An 8,603-nucleotide genomic window follows, 5' to 3' on the forward strand; every position below is an offset into this window, starting at 1 on the left:
TCCATAATGTGCTTTTGTATGATAACTCCAACTTTTTTGTATGGGTCGTAACGCTAGGCTGTATTCTCTATTCCCCTGGAGCGTTACGGAATTTATTGAACCCCTATCTGCTGAAGCGTTACGTTATTTGGGGACAGAGCATAATGAAAGTTGAAAACTTAAAATAGTTTTTATGCGCAATGTTGGGAAATTTCGACATTTATACAGCAGGTTGCACTAGGCTTTCCAAAAATCAAATTAAGTACTAATTTTGAAATCATATCACGATGAGATATTGAGTAGATATTTGGCAACTTTTTGAATATCTCATCAATATCATATTTGATCGTTATAAGATGCATTCAAAAACACTTATCCTACTTAAAATTATGTTCGCGGTACCTTCAATTCTGCACTTAAATAGTTATTAAGTAATTTGTCAGCAATAAAAACAAGCGAAATTTCTAAATAATACAATCGAATTAATTAGTTGTAATGTGGTTGCGTGCAAGTTATATAGCTTAGAGAAAATGTTTATGTTTCATACCGTTTGCATGTGTTAAAATTAAGATATTCGAAAGTGATATAACTCGCTGGAAGCATTTTTATAACATACTAATACGAGAATGAATGTGATGCGGCATAGATAAAAAAAGCAAAAACAAAATTTGTATTTATAAATACATTTAAATTATTCCACACGAAAATAATATCGTCATATTGGAGATGAACCAGCCGCGGGCTGAAAATCTCCTTAATAAAGCTAATAATAATAATATCGTCATGTGATGGATTCGATTTTTTTTCTCAAACTATTCAGATAACTAATTCTGAAATGGGATTTATTCAGTGGTGGCAGTGATGTTTTACCTGCGATTCAAAATTTATGGTGAAACATCTGCTTCTACTCGATCATAAATCAAGCGCCACTTAATGTGATGAAAAAAAATGCATCATGAATCAACCTAAACGTAGGGTTTTGCAATGATTTCTTCTGAATCTACGTGAGGAAGCAATATGGCTGATTTTACGAAAGTCTCACAGTGCCGTTCAAAATAGGTCTCACGATATAGGTGACCTGCATTATTGCTATAGCGCAGTGCTACTAAAAGGTATTCCATTGGATTTCCTGCGGTAACGTAATAGTGACTGAAAATCGGGTTGTGGTGCGAAGGTCACAGATCACAGATGATCTTTTCGAGCACCTTCCCCGCCGTGTCAATCAAGCATATTGGTCTATTTACCGACGGGTCTCCGGGTGGTTTCCCCGCCTTTGGCAATAGTACCAGGCTCTGCCTCTTCCAAGCTTCTGGGAAAACTCCCTCGGCCAGGCATTTCTGCATCGCAGACCTGAATATCTCGGGAGCCTCTGCAATAGCTACTTTTAAGGCCAGGTTCGGAACTCCGTCCGGACCTGGGGCCTTACATACGCTAAGGGACTTAGCTATCCCCGCAAGTTCCACATCGGTGACCGTCTCCTCATCGCCAGCCCCAGTCCCGGCTGTCCTACGAAAGGAGGCCAAGGACTAGGATCATGACGCGGAAAAAGTCCTCCAATGATCCCCTTCAACATCTCTGGAGATTGATCTGTAGGAGCCATCACACCTCTCGTCTTGGCCATAACGATCCTGTAGGCGTCACCCCACGGGTTCGTATTGGCACTCTGACAGAGACCCTCAAAGCAGGCCTTTTTGCTTGCTCTTATCTCGGTCTTAAGCGCGGCTTTTGCAGCGGTGTTCGCCCGCCGTTCGTTTTGCTCTTCCTTTGATCGTGGCCTCCCATTTCTAGGGTGGACTCGCCTAGGCATGGTCGCATCACACGCACGTGAGAGCACCGCTACCAGCTCGTCGCCGTCTAAACCGATTAAGTTTCGCTCACGGCGGAGCGCCTTCCTAAATACCTCTTCGTCGAAGTATGATGTCTTCCACCTGCGAGGGCTTGGCCTTGGCCTAGCCGCCTCTTCTTCTATCCGCTGTCTGCTGTTGTTGTAGTCGATACTGTAGCGAATCGCCAGGTAGTCGCTGTGAGTGTAGTCATCATCTACTCTCCAGTTCGAACTACTTGTTAGGCCAGGACTACAAAAGGTGACACATACGATGCCTGCAAGTCCGAATCTGTGCACCAATGGCCTGACAGGAATTGTGTCAGGTGAATGTTTACCTCGCCATGTTCGTCCATTTAGACACGCTCGGTATGAGCCTGTGTGTCCATCCACCCTTACTGGAGGAATCCATTTGATTTCTCTCTGCCATTTCAACATAGACGATGTTCTGGCGATCCGTCTCACGCTTCTTATGTCGCACTCTTCGTCCTCTGCCACCACTAGCGCTATGGACATCATGTCCGCTAGCACATGACAATCTTGCACTATGCCTATCGCGTGCGCTGCTGTCAGTTCTACTTCCTCTGTTGACTCGCCGTACACCACGTGGGGAAATATCATCGGCAAAGCCAATCAGCCTTACGTTCGGTATAAGTGTGATTCTCAAACGCCATCATACGCCGCGCTCCATAGTTTCGGGCCCAGGATGGACCCCTGAGGTACCCCCGCGGTGATGTTGTAGCTCCTTTCACCTTCATCGGTGTCATAGATTAGCATCCTATTCTGGAAGTAACTCTCCAGTATCCGGCACAGGCTCTCCGGGACTCATTGGTGGTGTATGGCGGACTCGATGACGGCCCTGCTGCCGTTGTTGAACGCCTTATTTCCGTCCAGCGTGACAACTGCGCAGTAGCGGATTCTCCTTCGCTGCTTTTGGAGCGCTATCTCGGCCGTTTTGGTTACAACCTTAATAGCGTCCACTGCCGATCGACCCTTACGGAAGCCAGACTGGTGATCCGAGAGCCCAGAGTCATCTAGTTTCTTGGTATAAACCGTCAGCGTCGACAGAACTATTCTCTCCAACAGTTTCCCGGCGGTGTCCAGTAGACAGATAGGTATATATACCGACCGGTCGTTAGGTGACTTCCCGAGTTTTTGCAGTAGATCCGGTCTTTGTCTTTTCTATGTCTCTGGAAATTCGCCTCTGTTTAGGCACATCTACATAGCCATTCTGAACATGTCAAGGTGAGTTTCGCCTTCATGGGTTCAGTCGGAGTACCATCTGGATGCGGTGCCTTGTTCACCTTGAGCGACTTGGCTAGTGCGATGAGTTTCTCGTTGGTCATCGGATCGACTTCGCTTTGGCCGGTTTTACCATATGGGACGGGGCCCATGGTCGTGTATTGTGGCGCAGGAAAACATTTTCTCGACCTTCTGCAGCATCTCGGTTGAGCGTTCCGGGGATGCTGACGTGCCCTTGGTCATGGCTATCCTGTAGGCATCACCCCAGGGGCTACCTGGCTACCTGCAGGCATCAGCCCGGAGGCTACCTGGCCAAGATTATCGAAGAACATCCTCTTATGCGCCTTATTTTCTTTGTTCAGTGCCTTTGTTAGCTGCCCTGTAAGCCTCACTTCACTCCATTCTACCCTCATGGGTGTGAACTCTTTATATCTTAGTAAAAAAAAAAAAAAAAAAAATTCTTGCAACATGCCCTGCCGATCGTATCCTTCCGGCTTTGGTCACTTTCTGGATGCTGGGTTCGCCGTAAAGTGCAGCGAGCTCGTGGTTCATCCTTCTCCGCCACACACCGTTCTCCTGCACGCCGCCGAAGATCGTCCTTAGAACCCGTCGCTCGAAAACTCCGAGTGCTTGCAGGTCCTTCTCGAGCATCGTCCATGTCTCGTGTCCGTAGAGAACCACCGGTCTTATTAGCGTCTTGTACACGGTATTGTATATCCGGTTGGAATCAAGACCGACATTCAATCAAAAATTGCCATTTTCTTGGTTCACAAGTGTCGCAACTGTTTCGCATCTAGTGCGCTGTGTTGCTGGCAACAACGGGAAGGATGCGCACTACTTTTGACATGAATAAAAAACGTCGCGAGTTGGGTCGCGTCGCGACTTGATTGTGCGAAGTCCGGTTTGGTGGCGGCCCGACAACATATTTGGTGCGGGGGTGAATCTTTTTTGATCGCAGTTTCTTCTGGAGCCCATTGTAGGCACGACTTCCGCTGATGATGCGCCTTCGTATTTCACGGCTCACGTTATTGTCAGCCGTTAGCAAGGAACCGAGGTAGATGAATTCTTCTACCACCTCGAAAGTATCCCCGTCTATCGTAACATTGCTGCCAAGGCTTGTCCTGTCTCGCTCAGTCCCACCTACCAGCATGTACTTTGTCTTAGCCGCATTCACCACCAGTCGCGACATCCACGTTCAGCCTGATTATTGATTCGAGCGGAAATCAGCTTCTTTTGTTACTAAAGTGGCTACTCCATTCTCCTCCTGGCCACAGCACTGAATGCCACAATTTCACTGGATAGCGGATGATGGGCGGGAACTGATCTATCGGCTACACCTGATGGGCATACCAACTGTAGTAGTACACTCCGTTGATCCTCACTATTGCGAAGCCTTCCTTCGACGTGGAAATTAGCTCATGAACTGGAAACTGACAATTTGTACAGATCGCTGTTAGCTTAGCTTTATCCGCTATCTAGTTCCAGTTGGCTAAGGCTGCGGTATAAGTCCGCTAGTAGAGCGATTTTTGTACCTACATGACTCCGAGAACGACTGCCACAACAACTGTTGTGTGGCCTCAGTGGTTTAGCCGTGTAACCTGCACTATCGTCGGCTGTTTTGTCCTTCACGTGTGACTGGGAATTTAGGCACCCTGTAATATGGCCTGTTCGCCGTGGCGCACTTCCTGCAGATTTTGATACTGGCATCGCCTTTACACGCCCACGACTTGTGGCCTTACTCAAGGCACTTGTCGCCTTGTTAACCTCCCCTACAGGGAGCGTAACCGTGAGGATCTGCGTACCACGCGGCCTTTTCCCAAGCGGATTGATACACTCGATGCGTCTATCTCGCATTGCTGCCTAAGGGCAGCTGTGAGCTACTCGGAGTCGGTGATATCGTACATGTTTTTACACTGGTGAGTCGTATTGATAGATTTTTTTTTGAAGTAACTTCTAAGACTACAGCGCCAACAATTGACAAAAATCGAGAGGCCCGAAGAAATGATTATGACTTGCATTAACGGGGGTCCTCCAATGATTTTTCTAGCACAAATAATTGATACTGTTCGTAAACAACAACAACCTCATAATTATATTTTGCATATTTTATTTAGCTCACCTCGAAAAACGTCTCTTTTTTTACGTTGCATATATGCATGTATACGTTATCTTGCTCAGATGTACCACAATAATTTTATATGTGAAAACAAACAAATGGAACTTCAAAATCCCGTAATTATGGCTACTTGTATGATTTAATGGCGTTTTGGCTGATACACCTACCTCGCGTGGGCTGCTGCTCTACACCTTTTTCTACGCCAGTGTGCGCCATCATTTCCTTCTGGTTCACATGCACACGACCGACGACAGTAAGTAGCTGCTCCTTTTTGGTTAACGGCCAAGTGCGAGGCAGAATGAAGATAAATTTTCTTTTCCCACTAAAAAGTCCACCCCCGTCTAGACAAGGTGTGTTCGTTCATTGCATTATTGGCGGGCGTAGGTTCCGTGCGCACTGACTGGCTTGGCACGCCTAATGGATCATATTTGCATTCCTTACTTGCTTTACCGTCCTCTGAATGACCGGTCGGTCTGTATCGGAGAGATGGGCGAGTTGCTATGGAAAGGTGGTAGCTGATAGCTTGTGTTTCTTTAGTTTTTTTTTTATTGATGAACGGGAAATTCAATTTCCTTAGTATTCTTCCAGATTGGATTTTCAGGTGTCATTACGAAAATAGGTTCATTGCTTATTTACAAGGATGGCAAAATCTTTTTGTTAGATAAGAATGACAGACTATTATACTGCACATAACAACTTACTGGTATGAAAGCCCAGCAACAGTTATTTCTAACAGGGTTGAAAAAATTCCGCTATGATTGAAATGCTCCAAAAACTAATAATCACAGCGGCGTCTCGTAACCTCACTTTTTACCTGTTTTACGACCCTAAAACTTGAATTTGCGGAGGATTCAGGATAAGAATCAAATTGCATTGGATTGAATTGGATGAAAACGGATATTTTCGTCATTTTCCACAAATTAAGTTTTGTGCAGCTGGTATTGTAGAGTCCTTCTGACTTCAGCTAGATTAAGGAGGTACGTCCCGAGCGTCTGTTCACCAAGGATGTGCGGCTGAAACAGCGTCCGTTCACTCGACGACTGAGATGGCAGCAAGACCAGGCATGCGAATGAGACTTTTTTCTGTTTACCGTTCATCGATACTGGCAGTAAAATAAAAACAAAACAACGGCAGCACAAATACCATCAGACGCCGCGCCGACGGCAGTCGAGCAGACGCTTGACGGTTTTCGCTTCCCGACGAAAATTTTTATGAGCAGTCATGCTGAGGCGGGTGATTGCGAAAAATGTCAAATATTTTCAACTGCTAATAACTCGCTTGTTTTAATAAATAACTTAATTCGGTTTGCACAAATAGCTAGAGCACACTCTTAGCCTTGTGATGCATGTAAAGAAGTTTGTCTAGAAGCGGTTTGAAACGCAGAAAAATGCGAAAATGGGAAAGACAGAAATTTCTGTCGTCGTTGTGCTCGAGTACTGGCGCTCTCGCACTTGGAAACCGTTTCGAGGAAGAAGGCTGCAGGAAAAAAAAATGTTATGACATTTATTTTTCGAACAGTTTGAGTTTGGCTGGGCCTGTGATGTTCGTGTGGAAAAATGTCAAATGTACAGCCGGTAACCGTTTTTTCCGGTACATTTCTCATCCCTGAGCAAGACCGAATCGATGGGTGTTTACCACTTCGGTTGAATCGGCCCTTGTTTTTACCTCACAGAAATGCAATTAAAGTCCTATGATCTTTGTTTTTTTTTGTTTGACAGACTCTTACTAGACAACAAGTGCGATGTTTTTTTCTCTTAGGGGCTGTCCATAAACCACGTGGTCATTTTTTTTGGACCCCCCCCCTCCCCACCGCGTGGTCATTAGTCCATACAAAATTTTTTATTTGTCCATACAAAATGGACATTGGCCGAACCAACCACCCAACCCCCCCCCCCCCCCTCATGACCACGTTGTTTATGGACAGCCCCTTATGGCCATTCAATATTCGCGCAAAAAAGGGACGTCGTGTATCGTTTTTTATCCTATTTTCTTTCGGAGTATTTCATTTTTTTCTCCAAGTTGAGCCTTTCACTATGGGTGTAACTAACTTTCCTAGCGTGGGTAAACTTGTGGTGCAGACCACAAAAAGTCTCTCTCACCAGCCATGTTCCATGATCCCAATTAGGATGTTTAATTGAAGTCAGTAGCTGCTTTACTCACAACAACGTGCGTAAATATGTTAATTTCTACTTCCATACTATGTATTGCTATCTTTAAACGTTGCACGGGCTTCCATCACGTGGCGATTGCTCGGTGCATCATGTGTGAACATTCGTCGGCAGTCGAAAGGAAAGCGAAAGCTCGAATAAATTGCATGTGCATACGGGAACCGGCGAAATAAAACATTAAAAAGTGCATTACAAACAAATATGTAACGCGAGCCTGATGAAATCTACGACGACGGAGAGAAAATAAGACATTATTGAGCTTGATGTTGCCCACTTGAGCGGGAACAGCAACGAACATAACAGCCAAAGTTAATATTACAACGACCTTGTCTGGTGGTTTACGGACACTCGGTTGGTTTTTTTTGTCCGTGACATCGGGATGGTATAGTCATATGCAAGTAGAAGTTCGCTTTCACAATTGGACGAGGTTTAATTTTGTTGGATTTTAAATTATAACATATGAATATTTCAAGGTATTTAGCCCAACTGGAATAGAAAACAACACGTGTAAAAACGACGCTGCATACAACATATGTATAAATATAACACGTAGGTGTCCACTTGAAACTTCAACTACTAGAAATATATATTACTGATGTACTTTCGTCGGTTACGGTTTTATTTTTGCGCTCCACAATACTGTGTCTCCCAATCTACTAGTGTATTGCAATACTTTTTGTCTCTGTCAGTCAAATAAACAGAACTGGCTACCTTCTCTACACTCCTTTCATCCCATTCATGATCTAACGAATTCGTATATGTGGAGGGGAAAAAGGGGATTACCTCCCATCTCCAAACAAATGTCAAATTATTGCTTATCTTTGACTAATAGACACCCACTTTAAACTCGAGACAAAACAAAATATTCCAATAAAATAAACAATAATTAAAACAATTTTACATATCAGCTGCTCACTGTCACTTTCCGCTCTGATAGGCACGAAGAGAAAAACCTGGTGGCTCCATCCAATTTACCTTCTGACAGCAGCTATGGAAGGAGGCGCATGGTGGTTAACGAGTCGATGTCAAGTCTGTGCACTGATGTCAATCTCATGCACTTAAAATTAGATGATGTCTCCGTTGTTTTTCGCGCTATTCTTTCAATTATACGAATTACTTCAGGGCTTGACCTCTCCAACGTTAGATGTCGTTTCCATTTATCTACAGTGAACATCCCTAATATAAAAAAACGTGAAGGCATTTTTCTCCTAGGTGACACTGAGCCCCCTATTCCCTTACCATGATAGGTATACATATGAATAAACATTCGGTGAGA

Source organism: Aedes albopictus, chromosome 1, assembly GCF_035046485.1.
Source record: "Aedes albopictus strain Foshan chromosome 1, AalbF5, whole genome shotgun sequence".
Taxonomy (NCBI): Eukaryota; Metazoa; Arthropoda; class Insecta; order Diptera; family Culicidae; genus Aedes; species Aedes albopictus.